Source organism: Bos taurus, chromosome 15, assembly GCF_002263795.3.
Source record: "Bos taurus isolate L1 Dominette 01449 registration number 42190680 breed Hereford chromosome 15, ARS-UCD2.0, whole genome shotgun sequence".
In the NCBI taxonomy this organism is placed as follows: domain Eukaryota; kingdom Metazoa; phylum Chordata; class Mammalia; order Artiodactyla; family Bovidae; genus Bos; species Bos taurus.
This window is the reverse complement of record NC_037342.1, coordinates 27,090,398-27,106,894: the sequence shown is the minus strand read 5'-3', so window position 1 is coordinate 27,106,894 and position 16,497 is coordinate 27,090,398.

Genomic DNA, 16,497 nt, shown 5'->3' with positions numbered 1-16,497 from the left:
TAATTAAGGCAATCATCAATTAACTTATTTTTCTGGGCATAGAGAAAGATTTGCTGTCATTGCAGAAGAATCTGGAGCCTCGTGTAAGAACCATGGAGTACGTTCAGTAAAGCAGGAGTTAGAGAGAGCAGCTCAGAGAAGCTGACCCCGGCCACATGCCCAGAAAGGGGGTGCGTTCAAGAGCTTTCTGGGCACGGAGAGCAGGCAGGGAGCATGGCCAGGTTCGCTGCTGCCTCAGAGAGGAGTTTTGGCTGCAGTATAGGCTGTACATAGTGTCTGCCAGAGAATATCATATGTTCTCAGAAAACAGGGACTGGGAACAGACTAATTTGATCATTTGTCTTCCCTGCTCAGTAACCTTCAATGGCTCCCCATTGTATCCCAGATAAACCCTGTAAACCTTATCTTGACATTCACAGCTCAGCACAGCTCTGGTCCCCATTTTCATTCTCAATCCCAGGCCCCGCCCATCACCCTGCATAAACTTCATGCTGGGGTTAAACTGGCCCACTTTTCATTCCACGAACCCAATTTTGCGTCTTTCCCCTGTCCTCCCCTTTCCCTCCAAATCTACTTAGTAAAAGTCCTGCTCATGCTTCAGGTTCTTTCCCAGGTAACTCCTCCATGAAGTCTCCTGGCATTGCCCATCTAGAAGCAAACGTTCCCTCTCTTTATTTACGCGTGGCACTGACCACAAGGAGCATTGAATTGAGATTACTTATGTACATATCTCCTCTTTCCCAGTAGGGCACAACCTCATTGTGGATAGAGGTGATCCCTCCTACCTGTGAGTATAGGAATACATCAGTAAAAGATTTAGAAGTAAAACGTTTAAAATAGCTAAAAGATTAACGTCTTATCTGTGACATCATTGTAGTTAAATAATGGTCAACGTTTACTTTCAACAGTTTGAAAGGACTTAGCTTGAACTTGCTTAAAAGTGTGTTAGAGACCTAAAATATTTTAAGAATTAGGTTTTTTTCGAGTTCATAATTGATTAATGTTCATCATTCATTCAATATTCTCAGTGTGGAATAATTTTTTTCCCCCCTGAAAACCTTGTTTGAGAGAGCTTGAGGGCACTAGATTCCACTCCCCTGTCTCCCATCCTGAGACTGAGTCTATCAGAAAGTGCAATGCCACAGGTCCTTAGCACTGTTAAGACTGCTGGGGGCCTTCCCCGGTGGTCCACTGGTTAAGAATCTACCTTCCAATGCAGAGGACATGGGTTCCATCCCTCATTGAGGAACTAATATCCCATATGTCTCGGGGCAACTAAGCCTGCGTGCTGCATTGAAGGCCCAGTGCAGCCAGCAAAAAAAAAAAAAAAAAAAGACTGCCAGGTCATGTGTGTGCACAGAAGTGACCCATTTGCTGCATTTTCACATTTACTAGTCACTGTACTAGAGTCCTGATTCCCATGGTTCCAACCAGGGCTACAGAGAGTGACTTTCTTAGCAAGCTCCAAGATTTGCCAAGCATCCATTTCCTCCATGGTTAGGTCAAGCCAAGGAAGAGAAATTGAAGGATGCTGCTGTTAAAAATACTTGGTAACCAGCCAAGTAATTTCTCCCGTGTTCAACTCCTAACTCCTATGTTGTACTCTGCTTATGACTGGGAGGGAGAGACATTCCCAATCAAGGAATACCTCTCACCAGTTTGCACAGCAGTGCTGGCCCTGGTCTCTAGTTCACTTGTTAAGTGCAAAATTAAGTCATCAAGGCCCCAACTTGGATCAGTCACAGCCCGTAGAAAGACAACCACGCTGACTCTGGCCAAAAGCCAAGAGCTGCTCTGCTTTGTCAGTCTCCTCACAAATCTGGATCTTAACCTGAATGAAAAAAAATCATCATTCTCTTTGGCTCTCTCATTTTTGGAAAGTTGGAGAATGATCTCATTTGGAGTGAAAACCAAAATGACTTTTGCTCTGCTTGCTGCATTGAGAGGCAGCAGTTTACACAGTGGTGCAGAATTGAAGGCTCCAGGGCCAGCAGGAACTCAGCCCACTTTTGAGCTGTGGGTATTGTTTTGCCGACGTGATCAGGCTTCCTGACCTTGCTGTGTTTTACTTCCTCATCTGCAAAGCAGGGCTGATCACTGCACATCACAGTTGTCCAAAGAGTTAGATGAGCTGCACCCAGTGTTGGAGAAGGGAAGCCCTCCATGGGTATCATCTATTATTAGAATCACAACTGCCCATAGGGATTTGACAGCTTCAGCTAACTTGCTGTGACTACCTCACTCCAAGGACATCAGCTTCCTTCCTTTGCTTTTTCTTCCCTGAAGGATCAATTCCTTAATAAAAACTCAAACCTCACCGTGAAGTTCTTAGCATTTTCTGTTGAATGTGACCCTTGATTGGGGGTTGGATGCCTCCTTTGTTATTCTGGTCTGTGCGACAGACATTCCTACCCTGTCCCCTTCCAATGAGGAGCTGTGCTAGATGGTAGGAGGTTTGGGCGCGAAAAGGTAGTGAACACTCTGTTCTTGCCTTTAGGGAGCTTGTCATCCAGTCAGACAGAAAGAAAGGTGCCCAATCCCTATAAATCGTCACCAAGTGTGAAAACTGTCGAAAATGAGATGCAAAACCAATGATCAGGTTGTTGGCGCTAACCCGAGTCACTATCCTGCCTTATTTTAATTATGGTTTCCCTTCTCTGCTATCATCAAATTAAAAAATCCTTCACATGGTAGTCTAGCTGCATTGTTATAGTGCCATTCTGCAAATCATGTGGAAAGAGCAAATTGTTTTCAGGGAAAGTTTCAAGTTAATTTATGAGCTTATGGACAAATTGCTCATTATTGCTTTTGAAAAACATTTTTAAACACTGTCAGTGGACTAATTTTTAACCTTCAAAAAAAAGAATGCCATCTCATGTGTTTCTGGAGCTTTCAGGTTTATAAATCTCGCTGCTGTGCATTTCTCCCCCATCCCCCCACCCCGAGTTCTGATGGTGACTGTGTGATGTGGGATGGCTTCTCGGTCTCAGGTTGAAAATGTAGATAGAGGCTCGGAAAGGTGGTGTCTTGCTCTGTTCATGTGCCAAGGGGGCTGGTGAGGTTTGGGAACCCCAGACCCCTGTCATCAGATCCAGAGTTCTTTTTACTACATTACTCTGTAGTCGAGTAGTTCTGCACCATTTCACTAACATTTAATTAGCTCAAAGTGGAAACAGATAACCTTGAAATGAATTCGAGTTAATGTTAAATGTTGCTAACTTTTTATTAGTTGAATGTTTCCATTAACTTTTCCAGTGGCTGCTTTTTGGTACCCACTCACAGCAGTGAACAAAATTGAGTAAGTGCTCAATAAGTCTTTACTGAATAAACAAATAGCTTAACTGGCCAGGGTTTGGCTGCAGGGTGGGGTTAGAACGTTGAGTCACTGAAGACAAAACTGAGTATTTAATTCACTCTTTGGTTTGCCAAGTATTTATTAATTGTCTGTTCTGTGTGCGGCGCTCCATGGAGTAGGGCGTGGCACACGTGTGGCCCTCGGCAAGTTATTTAACCTCCCCAAGCCTCAGTTGCCTTGGCTTTAAAAATGAAGAAGAATAAAAGTACAGAGAGCATGGGATTGTGATTAGCATCTAATAAATTAATGTATATGAAGAGCTTGGTTCAGCTGCTCGCACGGGTGGTAGGTGCTCAGCGAATGGTAAAGATAGTAATTGTCGATCTCCGTGCTCTCTATGCATATGTAGTTCATACCCCAGGGTTCCAGCGAGTCAGTGAACTGGTTTGTTGCACTCAATAACTTCACGGAATGCCAGAGCTGATTTGTTTTGGAGCAGAGGAGGGGAATAGAGGCCAGCTCTGGAAACAGAGCTGTGTTCCCATGGTCCCAAAGAAAAAACTTGCCCTAAATTTTAGGTGACATTGAGGAAGGGACCAGACAACTCATGTGCTGGTCACACACCAAACCCCACCTGGGGCCTCCACTCAGCATCCTTGGGGAATTCTGGGCCCCTTGACCCTTCAGCAGATTGCTGAGATCAGATAGTGTGCTGGGATGCAGGGATGGGAGCCTGTGATATGTATGGAGACCACTCTGGGTTTGTGCTACAGAAAGACGAAGCTGGCGAAGCAGGATGCAGGTAGATGGCTTCTCTTTCTGCAGCTCTGTGTCTCATCTCTGCAATGGGAAGGAAGAGTCCTTCCTGGGGCCCCGGAGCACACCTGCCTCAGCACCCGTCTTGAGCAGGGCTCTTCTGAGGCTGAGTCCTGGATGAATAGGTAGGTGGGGGAAGGACTGGAGTGCTGGCATCATCCCCAGGGACCTTTCCCCTGCCAGGTGGAAAGGGGTGAGCTGGGGGCACAGAGACCTCCACTTTGATGCACCCCAGCCTGGGCTGCAGTCCGGGCCTGAAGCATGGCATTGAGTGGCTCTAATGAATGGAGCCGCTGGCCAGCTCATTTATGGCCTGACATGCTTGCTGGCCCTGCCAGCGGCCGCCTCCTACTCTAAGTGAGGGGAAGCCACTTAGGAAGACAGCAGAGCAACCTGCCACCAATCTGTCAGCAATTGGCTTCCATTAGGGATAAGATAGCCCATGAGGTGGGCGGTGAGGCGAAATGGGGGGACAGCTAGGGGAGAGAACTTAAAGAGAAAGACAGCTCTGTCTGTTTCATCTCTTCAGATTTCCAAACCCCAAAGCGTTGTTCAGGAGCGGGCGGTGGGGGCAGGCGGCTTGGTAGACTGGGCAACAGCCGATTGTCTCTTTCAAGGTGGCAGCTGCGTTCAAAGGTGTCTTCACTTCTCTTATGGAAAGAAAAGAATCAAATGTCATTTTTGCTGATTGTGTCAACTTGCAGAAGTATGTCAGGTTTATCGTAAACTGTCCTGGCTGCCCCCCAGGATGGTTTATCTGCCTCCTTTTCTGTCTGATCTGTTGTATCTGTCTATTCTCATGTCTGCGTCTCCCGATTGGCTATGTGAGCCATGGTTCCCAACTAGAAAGGCCTTGTTGCACATGGGAAATGGGGCTTTGGTTGTCTTCATAATTAAGGGCTGCTCCTAGCTCTCAAGAATCCGTGGGTCTGGACCAGGGCTCATCTAAGCATCCTGCAATGAGTAGGACAATCCCACACAAGAAGGCTCATCCCACAAAAGCCAATAGTGGTCCTGTTAAAAGTCTAAGTCAAAAGTCTAGGGGCATCCCTGTTCATTGCAGCACTATTTACAGTAGCTAGGACATGGAAACAAACCTAAATGTCATCCACAGAGGAGTGGATAGTGAAGATGCATATATACTGGGTTGACCAGAAAGTTCATTTGGGTGTTTCCATAAGATGTTAGGGGAAAACCTGAGTGAACCTCTTGGCCACCCTAATGTATACAATGGAATATTACTTGGCCATTAAGAAGACCAAAATAATGCCATTTGCACCAACATGGGTGGACCTAGAGATTGTCATACTGAGTGAAGTAAATCAGACAGAGAAAGCCAAATATTTTATGACATTGCTTGTATATAAAATCTAAAAAAAAAAAAAAAAGGTACAAATGAACCTATTTATAAAACAGAAATAGAGTCACAGATGTATAAAACAAACATGGTTACCAAGGGGGAAGGGAGGAAGGATAAATTGGGAGATTCAGATTGACATATACACACTGTATATAAAATAGATAGTTAAGGACCTACTGTATAGCACAGGGAACTCTGTCTACTCAATACTCTGTAACGACCTATATGAGGAAAGAATCTAGAAAAGAGGGGATATATGTATATGTATTACTGATTCACTTTCATATACAGCAGAAATTAACACAACTATAAATCACAACTGTAAATCAACTATACTCCACTAAAAAAATTTTTTTTAAAGTCTAGGGCAAGAGGATCAAAGATACTCCAGGGTAACTGGGCTCAAGGGGTCGACTGATGCTAACTCACAAGAGTTAAGAATTGCCCTGGAACAATTTACAGAGCAGCGGTTCCTTTTCCGTGGATGGAGACTTCTCTCTGCTCCTTGGAGCTCCTTCTTGTTCCAGGATGATATGGAAAGTGATTCATCAGGCCCAAGGTGAGCGTGGACTGGGAGCTAGTGGAAGCCAGGATACCTTGAGACCCTATGAACCAATCATCTCTCATTACTGTCACAAATGCCTCTCTAGAGCCTGGAATACTCATGGGCGTCTGTGTCTCTCCCTTTCAGCCCATGCTGGATAAACCTCAACAACCGCTTGCTTCTGGGGCTCCTGCCACCCATAGACCTTGCCCTGAGCTTGTGCTTCAGAGAGCCCCAGTCCAGCCCTCCTCCTGTGTGTGACTTTAAAAAACAAAATATGTACATGCATGGCTGATTCATGTCAATATATAGCAAAAACCACTATAATATTATAAAGTAACTAGCCTCCAATTAAAATAAATAAATAATTTAAAAAAATACGTGTTTTGGCTGCACTGAGTATCTGTTGCCACACACAGGCTTGTCTAGTTGCAGCATGTGGACCCTAGAGGCATCCGGGCTCAGTAGCTGCAGCATGTGGACTTCGTTGCAGTATGTGGGATCTGAAGTCCCTGACCATGGATTGAACCCAGACCACCTACATTGGGGGTCACCCACATTGGTGGCTCAGATGGTAAAGAATCTGCCTGAAATGCAAGAAACCCAGGTTTGATCCCTGGGTCAGGAAGATCCCCTGGAGAGGGAAATGGCAACCCACTCCAATATTCTTGCCGGGAGAATTCCTTGGACAGGAGAGCCTGGCAGGCTACAGTCCATTGGGGTCACAAAGAGTCAGACACGACCAAATGACTAACACCACACACACTTGCATTGGGACCACGGAGTCTTATCCACTGAACCAGTAGAGAAGTTCCCTACCTGGGCTGCAAGCCGGCTCCTAGGACCTTGACCCCAGATCCATTGGCTGGGTGGATGTTTAAGACAAAGGATGGCCAAGGAGCAGCTGTTCTGCAGGAGGTGGAAAGACAGAGCTTGGACCCATGGCTTGAGCTCTAGGACAGAACTGCGATGGGAAGGAAAAGGTTGGGACTTGCTTGGGGCTTTCTCTTCCAGGAACCAGGTCTGGCATCCTGGGGCTTGACAGGTGTCTGGGCTTTCAGGAAGAAGGATTTCAGGCAGGTCTGGCGTCTTCTCTTAGTTCAGCCTTCCCCTTCTGGGATTTCCAGACCTTAACTACAATCATATCCAGTTCTACCTAGCTTGGGACCATTCACTCTTCACTCACCAGAATCTGGGGTTTGTCTCCAATGATTCCTCAGAAGGTTGATCACATACATTTTGTTGGCTGTTGCAAGTATCCACATCCTTCTGAGGTCCTCTGTGGCAGCTGAGGAGACAGGGTGGGACTGGATCTCTGTAACTTTCCATGGTAACAGTGATGTGGTGATGTCGGATGCTTTATTCTAACTCTCTCCTTATTATGTCTTTTCCTATGTCTATTTGGCCCAGTGTTTTGTTTGTTCTGTTTTCTTAAAAGTTTTTCACTTTTGGGGCCCCGGGCACAGGACCATAAACTTACCCCATTAAATAGTGAATTTGCAGGGTCGGTATCACTTTCGTATAAACATTAGAGGTTTTGATGTTTCGGGCTGCAGTTCTAGCAGTTTCTTTGATCTTTTACTGACCAGTAAATTATTTATTGGATCTGTCATAAAGATAAACCAAAGCCTATAAACTATATTTATAGTATCACAAAAATCTCCCTCCTGCCTGGCATCTTCAGAGGTAGACGGTGGTCCTGATGATAATGAAGCTTCCCGAGCTGGAGTGGCACTAGGGCTTTAGTCACTTTGTCCCTTTTAAATACCTTTTCTTCTTTCCTTTCCTTTGAACCATTTGCCTTCCTGCCACGATTTTGCTTCGTTTTCCTTTCCTTCTACAATTTTTTGGCTTCAGAGCTGAGATCTTTCTGAGGGTTGTTGTTAAGATCCCATTGCCCTCCCTGGCCTCTGGGAGGACACATCCCCTTTCTGCTTGAACCCCAGGCTGATTTCAGCTCCTCCCTATAGAAACCTACATCCCCAGGCCCCAGCCCCCAGTGCCAGGCCCAAAGCTAATTCCTTCCTGTGCAATCCTTCTGCCTCGAAGCCCAGGCAGCTGTCAACCCCTGGGAAAATGAACTGTGCTGACTCTCCGGTCAGTTCCAATGGACGCTTTGGGTTGTTGGGAGAATTCATTATAGAGCGTGTGCAGCGCATACATCTTATTGGATGTGCCTGGGAGCAGATGACTGTGAGGCTTGAAACACTTTCTTTCATTTTATTTTTACTTTGACTTTTAACTAGCACCTTCCTCAATTAAAGTGGCAAGGCAGAGCAGACAAGGAAATCAGTGGATCTCTTCCCGAACATCAATAAAACAAATTTCTCTCCAGGATACCTATTTGTTATTTGGGTATCAGACTGACTGTAATCTGTTTCCATTTTCCTTCTTCGTGTCCCCCGCCAGAAGCTAGAGGCTCAGCCATGGATATCCTGCTGTTTCCATTTGGCTGAACGAGAGGATAGATTAGATTCCTATTTGCTTTGCGGATGGTCCCATCTGATATCCGTTAGATGTGTCAGGGGGAGCTTGGAATATGTGTCTCCCCCATTTATTTTGGGTGTGATGGGGTGGGATATTGGTGGGGGTGGGGGGGTCGGTGCTCCTAGGAGATGTTACCCACTGCCTCAAAGATACCACCATGATTTTCTTTCTTCTTCTGTTTCTTAATAAATCATGGCCTGAGTTATTTCTGTTCTGAGAGATATGGACATCAGGGATGGTTCCCTGCTACCACAGAGGAGAAGAAGCTGGATCTTGGTGGAAAAGTGGGAGACAGCCTTTAATGCAGTAGCCTTCAGTTCATGGTGCTCCATTGTACAGATAAGGAAAGTGAGGCCCAGGGAAATTAAGTAATTTTTTTTCCCATGGGACCACCCGGCTCTCCCTTCTGTCTTCTTTACTGCTGCCAGTTCTCCTGAGAGTGCCTCCACTTACCCATTCCCTGCACCCACTCACCATGAACCCTAGGCATTGACAGATGGATGTGTCATTGACAAGCACTTGCTGCCAGTCAGGAAGGCAGGGACATGGCTAATATTTGCTGAGTCCTCCAAGTTGCCTACGGCTTCCAGGTGGCTCTGTAGTAAAGAATCTGCCTGTAATGCAGGAGACCTGGGTTTGAACCCTGGGTCAGGAAGATCCCCTGGAGAAGGGAATGGTAACCCACTCCAGTATTCTTGACTGGAGAATCCCATGGATGGACAGAGGAGCCTGGTGGGCTAAGGTCCATGGGGTCACAAAGAGTCGGACATGATGGAGCGACTAACACACACACACACACACACACACACACATTGTCTAGTATGTCACTGGGCATAGGGCAAGCTCACAACTCATCTTGATCAGTTGATTGAGTCCAGGGACTCGTCTCCGGGTCACCATCCTCTCTGGCAATTGCTTATTGAACCCGAACTACATGCATGTCTCTCCCAACCTTCTGGCCCCCGAGCATCCATGTTTTGGGGGCCTCATTCCCCCCTTCTGCCTTGGCCAGACCTGCCTCTCCCTCCCTCTGTCTCTGTGTCTGGTCCCCCCCCTCCCTCTGTCTCTGTGTCTGGTCCCCCCCCTCCCTCTGTCTCTGTGTCTGGTCCCCCCCTCCCTCTGTCTCTGTCTCTGGTCCCCCCCCACCTCTGTCTCTGTGTCTGGTCCCCCCCCCCCTGTCTCTGTCTCTGGTCCCCCCCCTCCCTCTGTCTCTGTCTCTGGTCCCCCCCCACTCTGTCTCTGTGTCTGGTCCCCCCCCTCCCTCTGTCTCTGTGTCTGGTCCCCCCCCTCCCTCTGTCTCTGTGTCTGGTCCCCCCCTCCCTCTGTCTCTGTCTCTGGTCCCCCCCTCCCTCTGTCTCTGTCTCTGGTCCCCCCCCACTCTGTCTCTGTGTCTGGTCCCCCCCCCCCGTCTCTGTCTCTGGTCCCCCCCCTCCCTCTGTCTCTGTGTCTGGTCCCCCCCCCTCTGTCTCTGTCTCTGGTCCCCCCCCTCCCTCTGTCTCTGTGTCTGGTCCCCCCCTCCCTCTGTCTCTGTGTCTGGTCCCCCCCCCCTCTGTCTCTGTGTCTGGTCCCCCCCTCCCTCTGTCTCTGTGTCTGGTCCCCCCCCCTCTGTCTCTGTGTCTGGTCCCCCCCCTCCCTCTGTCTCTGTGTCTGGTCCCCCCCCTCCCTCTGTCTCTGTCTCTGGTCCCCCCCCCTCTGTCTCTGTGTCTGGTCCCCCTCCCTCTGTCTCTGTCTCTGGTCCCCCCCTCCCTCTGTCTCTGTCTGGTCCCCCCCCCCTCTGTCTCTGTGTCTGGTCCCCTGCCATCAGTGCTGGCATCAGGATGTCTTCTTGCTGTTGGTCCTGCCCCCCGCCAGCTCCGCCGCCAGCTGCTGCTTTCCAGGTGTCCCCACTTCAGGGGGACGGCTCCTCTTTGTGGAGAGCCTGGTTTCCTGTGACATCGGCAATCCTTCAGAACTGACAGGGCCTGTCTCTGCATCTCACACTCTGCCACCGGCTCTCAACCTGGGGCCTAAGTGACTTGTCATCTTCTCTTGTCAGTCGCCGGCTCTGGCTGGAGCTTCCGCTCCTCCCTCCCCACTGGAGCCATAATCCTCTCCCTTTGATATCACAATTGTCTCCATGGCACTAAGCAACCATCACGGCTCTGCGGGGGCCCTCCGTCCTCAGAAGAAGATGGAAATAACAGCAACAAAGACCCTCTTAAGAGAAGGATAGAGTCCATTTCCACACCCCTGTCCCTTCCTCCTCCCCAGAAAAACATCTCTAGTCGAGAAGGTACCCAGGAGTGGAGAGAATGGCATGAAGGTCCTCAGACAGAGGGCTCTGTTTGCCACTGCTGTTCCAAATGGGATTATTTATTTTCCTGTTTAAGCGGCATGCCCAAGAGAGCTGGCTCCTGCCCCTGGTGTGACACGAGAAGCAGGGTGTCCAACCGCAGGACAGGCTCAGCTTCCAGAGGGGAGGCTCCAGTAGTGAACACCCTTAGGATGCCAGAAAACACAGGGCTGGGAGGCAGAGCGTGGGGAGGGATGGGAAAACAGTGCAGGTTTTAGAATTCCCAGGGATCTCTGTGTGATACTAACAGCTTGGCATGTTATGCCCACACCTGCTCATGTCAGGCCCCGGTGTTTTATGTGTTATGGGGGCTCTGCGTGATTCCCCCAGACTCTGGAGGAGGTTTCTGAGGTCTCTCTCGGGTTGTGTGGTCTGCCAAGCCAAGGGCACTGGGCCAGCTCGTGGACCCTGGGGTCCACTCCTGACTTGGCATTTGCTCCTTCTGGGCTGAGGGGGAGATGTGGTGAAACGATGCTCAGATCTGCGCTGGTGAGCCCCAAGCATATTTCCTAACCTTAGAGTGTCAGAATGTATGTAAAAACTTAGTGTTAGGAAAATAGAAAGTTCTTGATGCATCTATAGTTATTGTGCTGTTTTCGATAAGTCGTTTTACTGCCTGGGTCTCAGTTTCCTCATCTGTAAAGCAGAATAAAATGATCTTACTTGCCACTTTTTTATAGGATCACATGAGGAGATGGATGTGAAAATCCTTTCTGAAGTGTGAAGTATGAAGAATTATTTGTAACCTTATTTTATACCCAAGTGTGTCTATCACTTAGGGGAGAAGGAATAGGATAGAATTTTGCCTTAAATGCTCAGAAATGGTTTCCAGGCTGCCAAAATCCCTCATTGTCCCTTCCTTGCCAATCCCCTTGTCTCATCCCTAACTTGTTTTGGCCTCACAAATTCCTGCAAACCCTGTTGCTGTTGCCTGCAGACACCCCAGCCCCGGGGCAATTGCAGACTCCATGCTGGTTAACAAGGAAGGCTCTTGGGGATACCCCTCGCTTGTCATTATTCTCCCATTCACAGTTCTTGCCAGTCTGAGTTTTGACTTGTTAGGGAGTCAAGCAGAGCAGGATAGAGCCCTGTGCACCTGAAGCCTGACCCCGGGGCACCCTAGCCTTCATCCCTAAAGCCAGCAAGCTGATGGTTCCAAGGCCGGTCTGCCCTTGGCAATTCCCAGCAGGAGTCTCTTGGCCCCAGCCCAGACTTTCACCTGATTTCTATTTCTGCCTTAGCTGTGGATTTCTTGTGGGGAGCGGGGACAGCATGGGAGGAGAGAGGCAGGGCCACACCCAGCCGGGCCAGCTGGGGGCTCCAGCCAGCTCTGGGAAGATCTGTTGGAACATTGGTTTTCTGAGGAGGAAGCCAGTGATTACATCTCAGACTTGCAAATGGGCTGGGTGAGTCGGCTCTGATGAGAGTTGGACAGACAGCTGGACAGAGTGAGCTATAGCAGTGCGGGCAGCACAGGGTGATGAAGGACGAGATTTGCTCCCCTTCACAGGGGGCTGCCTCCTGGTGAGAGGTCTTTGTCGTAAGTTCATTTTGGTAGTTCCTGCTTTCCCTCAGAGCAGTCCCTGGGCATTGCTTCTGCTGTCTATCTGAAGACCCGAGGGAGAGGGTGCACCAGACCAGGTACTCCACGGGTGACTGGGAAGATTTCATTCATTCATTCATTCCCTCGACTAACTGGTCATGTGCACTCTATCTGAGTCAGGCACCAGATGGCTTCTGGGGACACAGCAGTGGGAAGGATACTCATTCCACACCTGAGGATGGTCATGGCCCAGGATGGAGCTTAGCATCCCCTTAGCTGCGCAGTTTGTCTTCATCAGACCCCAAACAGAGGCTAGCACAGTGCACATTGTCACATAACAGGCTCTACTTTCTGGGCAAGCGTGCTCCATTGTGCCCGACTCTTTTTGACCCTATGGACTTTAGCCAGCCAGGTTCCTCTGTCCATGGGTTTCTCCAGGCAGGAATACTGGAGTGGGATGTCACTGTGGGTGGGGGCACAGGTGCGGATGGTCCGGCCTTCTGACCAGCTTTGTATTCCCAGCACCATGTCTTTAAAGAAGAGAACCCAAGGTCAAGTAGGTGAACCAGACACTCTGGGTCTTGCAGCACCATCCCCAGCTCCTATGGTGCCTGGTGTAAGGCATAGACCAGGGCTTCTTCCTCAAGACACGTCACTGCCATCTGCTGGAAAAGTGTCACAGTGAATGTAGGACTCTGCATGGTGACAGTAAATGGTGCCCGAAGGTTTGCTCAGCACTGCCCTTGCCTACCACGTGGTCACGGGCTATTGTTTATTGTGTGAATGATGTTGCAGATCCACAGGACAGTGGCTCCCATCAAACATCTCAAGAGAAAGACGCTGTGCTCTATCAGGTCCCAAACTCCTGAGATGCCAAAAGCCATCTTTTGTTTGTTTTAGTATATTTTTCTAAAGTTCTAATGGAGGTGAGTGAGATTAATACCATTATACTATTATATAATACTATTATTATACATGTGAGAATCTGACTAAGGAGGATGTGGAAAGTAATCCAAGAGCATCTCATTTCCTTTTCCCTCTTCCTTAGCCATTTCTTTCTCTACTTCATCCTGAGCACAGAAAGCATCACCACTCGGGCATGTGCCAAACACTTGGCCCGAATAATGTCCAATTCCTTGGCTCCCAATACTCGCAAGTTCTTTTTCAAAAAATGTGTTTGGCTGCCCCAGGTCTTAGTTGTGGCGTATGGGATCTAGTTCCCTGACCGGGGACTGAACCTTGACCTCCCTGCATTGGGAGCTTGGAGTCGTAGCCACTGGACCACCAGGAAGTTTCAATACTCACACATTCTTTGGAGGAAATCTTGGAATATTTTTGTTTAAGAGTCACTGCCTTACAGTTTAAGTTAAGGGTAAATCTTTGGCCTCAAATCTCTCTGTCTCCAGAGGAGGTAAATAAGCGAAGTAATGGGTTTAATCAACAAGAAATAGAAATGCAGGGCTGCCTTGAAGAATATTAGGAGTCTCTATTTCCAATCCCAGAGGCCACAGCACACACATACACATATACACACAGACATGTATGCACTTATCTGAACCTATGTGTGCAGGATACACACATTGGAGGAGATGAACCAGTGTCTAACTCTGTGGCTTTTGCCCACTGTGTAAATAAATGTTGGCTGGACTTGTCTGGTGGTGAAAATCCACTTGCCAGTACAGGAGACATGGGTTTGATCCCTGATACAGGAAGATCCCACATGCCACAGAGCAACTAAGCCCGTGCACCACAGCTACTGAGCCTGTTCTCTACAGCCTGAGAGCCGAAACTACTGAGCCCTTATGCCATAACTACTGAAGCCTGCATGCTCTAGGGCCCTTGAGCCACAACTAATGAGCCTTTGTGCTTCAACTACTGAAGCCCAAGCACTTAGAGCCCATGCTCTGCAACGAGAAGCCACTGCAATTAGAGGCCCACGCATCGCAACTAGAGGAGGCCCATGCTCTGCAACTAGAGAAAGCCTGCGTCCAGCAACTAAGACCTAACACAGCCAAAAAGAAATATAAATAAATAAATTTAAAAAAAATGTTGGTTGATGAAATTGGTGGTATGGTTCTAATGCCTGGGGGCTTCCCTTCATTGAGCTTGGGGTTCCTTGTAGGTAAAATAAAGGTGTTATCTCTGTATGTTATGGTTAGCTCTGTTTGGAATGCTATAACAAAAATACCTTAGACTGGGTGGCTTATGCAACAAACATTTATTTCTCAAAGTTCTGGAGGCTGAGAATTCCAAGGTTAAGGTGCTGGCAGACTTGGTGCCTGGTGAGAGCTTAATTCCTGGTTCATAGACGGCTGTTTTTTTGCTGTGTTCTCATGTGGCAGAAGGAGTCAGGGAGCTCTCTGGGGCCTCTGTCATAAGGGCACTAATCCTATTCAGGAGGTCTCCACCCGCATGACCTAATCACCTCTAAAGGGCCCCACCTCCAAATGCTATCACACTGAGGGGTTAGGATTTCAACATATAAATTGGGTGGGGAGATAGAGACAAACATTCAGCCTATAGCAGTGTGGTGTCACTGCCTGTTCTGACCCCAGTGACCTCGAGAATCATTTTGGGTAAGTGTCCAGCATATTCCCAGATGGGGGTGGGGGCTGGTGGCTCCAGCTACAGAGGCACTCCTCAGGCCCCAAATGGCAGAAGGCTAACCAGGAGCCTGAATTAGTCAGAGAAAATACATTCCCAAACTGTGCCCTGCCTTTCTCAGCCATGGGGATGCTCTTACTTTCTTCCTTTAATTCTCCAAAGTGAAAGAAAGTGAGAGTCACTCAGTCATGTCCAGCTCTTTGCGACCCCATGGACTATAGAGCTCATGGAATTCTCCAGGCCAGAATACTGGAGTGGATAGCCTTTCCCTTCTCCAGGGGATCTTCCCAATCCAGGGATCGAAGCCAGGTCTCCCACCTTGCAGGCAGATTCTTTGCCAGCTGACTCACAGGGAAGTTCAAAAATACTGGAGTGGGTAGCCTATCCCTTCTCCAGGGAATCTTCCCAACTCAGGAATCAAACCAGGGTCTCCTGCACTGCAAGCGGATTCTTCACCAACTGAGCTATCAAAAGCCCTATTTATGTTACCTGTTCATTTGAGCCTAAGATCCAAGTTAAGGCAGCTCTGAGCAAATACCCGAGCCTGGCCATGGGCATCAGGGGTAGTCAGTACTGATCTGGGGCAGGGCTACTGCACTGGCCCCAGGCTTAGGGGCCCTGGGACGACTAGTGCATTCTGGAAGCAATGTGTTCAGAGGATGACTTACCTGGGTCCTGGTTTATTTCCCTCCATTGATCCACTGAGGTGCTGAATAAACACAGAGTCCCCCTGTGTGCAGAGCTCTGTGTTATGGGCTGTAGGGGCTACACAGATGAATGAGACATGATTCCAGCCTAAAAAGCTTTCACAAACCTAGCATAGGGCTGAATGTGGTACCCAAATGCCACAGGCTTGCAGGTTGTGAGGTCTGGCTGCAGTGCCAACTATAGGTAGGAAGTGAGAGAAGGTAGGATGGGGAAGGGGAATTGGGGACTGGTCAGCAAGGGCCTTCCCTCTTGAATGAGGGAGGCATGTGAACCATGGTGTGGTAGACAGACAATGCTCCTGAAGATGTCTGTGTCCTCAGCCCCAGAACCTGGGACTATCTTACCTCACATGGTAAAAGGGACTTGCAGCTGTGATTAAATCAAACATTTGAGATGGAGAGATTATCCAGGTGCTCTCTGTTTAAAAAAAAAAAAATTCAACAGAGTAAATTTGAAGGTTTAATTGGCTTTGTTATGCAAGTCATGAATCAGGTAGCAACTCATCTAGCAAGCTGTAGAGAGAGATTCTGAGGAGCTGTATAGAATGGAAGATTTTTTTATAGACAGAAGGAAGATGGGGCAAGGAAGCTATTATCAAGAGAAAAGAAAGAGTTGTTTCAGGCCAGGTCATCTTTTTTTGAGGTGAAGGGAATGACAGGGGTCTTATTCTGCAGATTACTTCACTAGTGCTAGTGCTGATCAGGAAATCTCAGATTGTCACATTGGTGTACAGCAGAAACTAACACAACATTGTAAAGCAATTATCCTTCAATTTAAAAAAATTTAAAGAAAAAGTCATCTGTTTAAA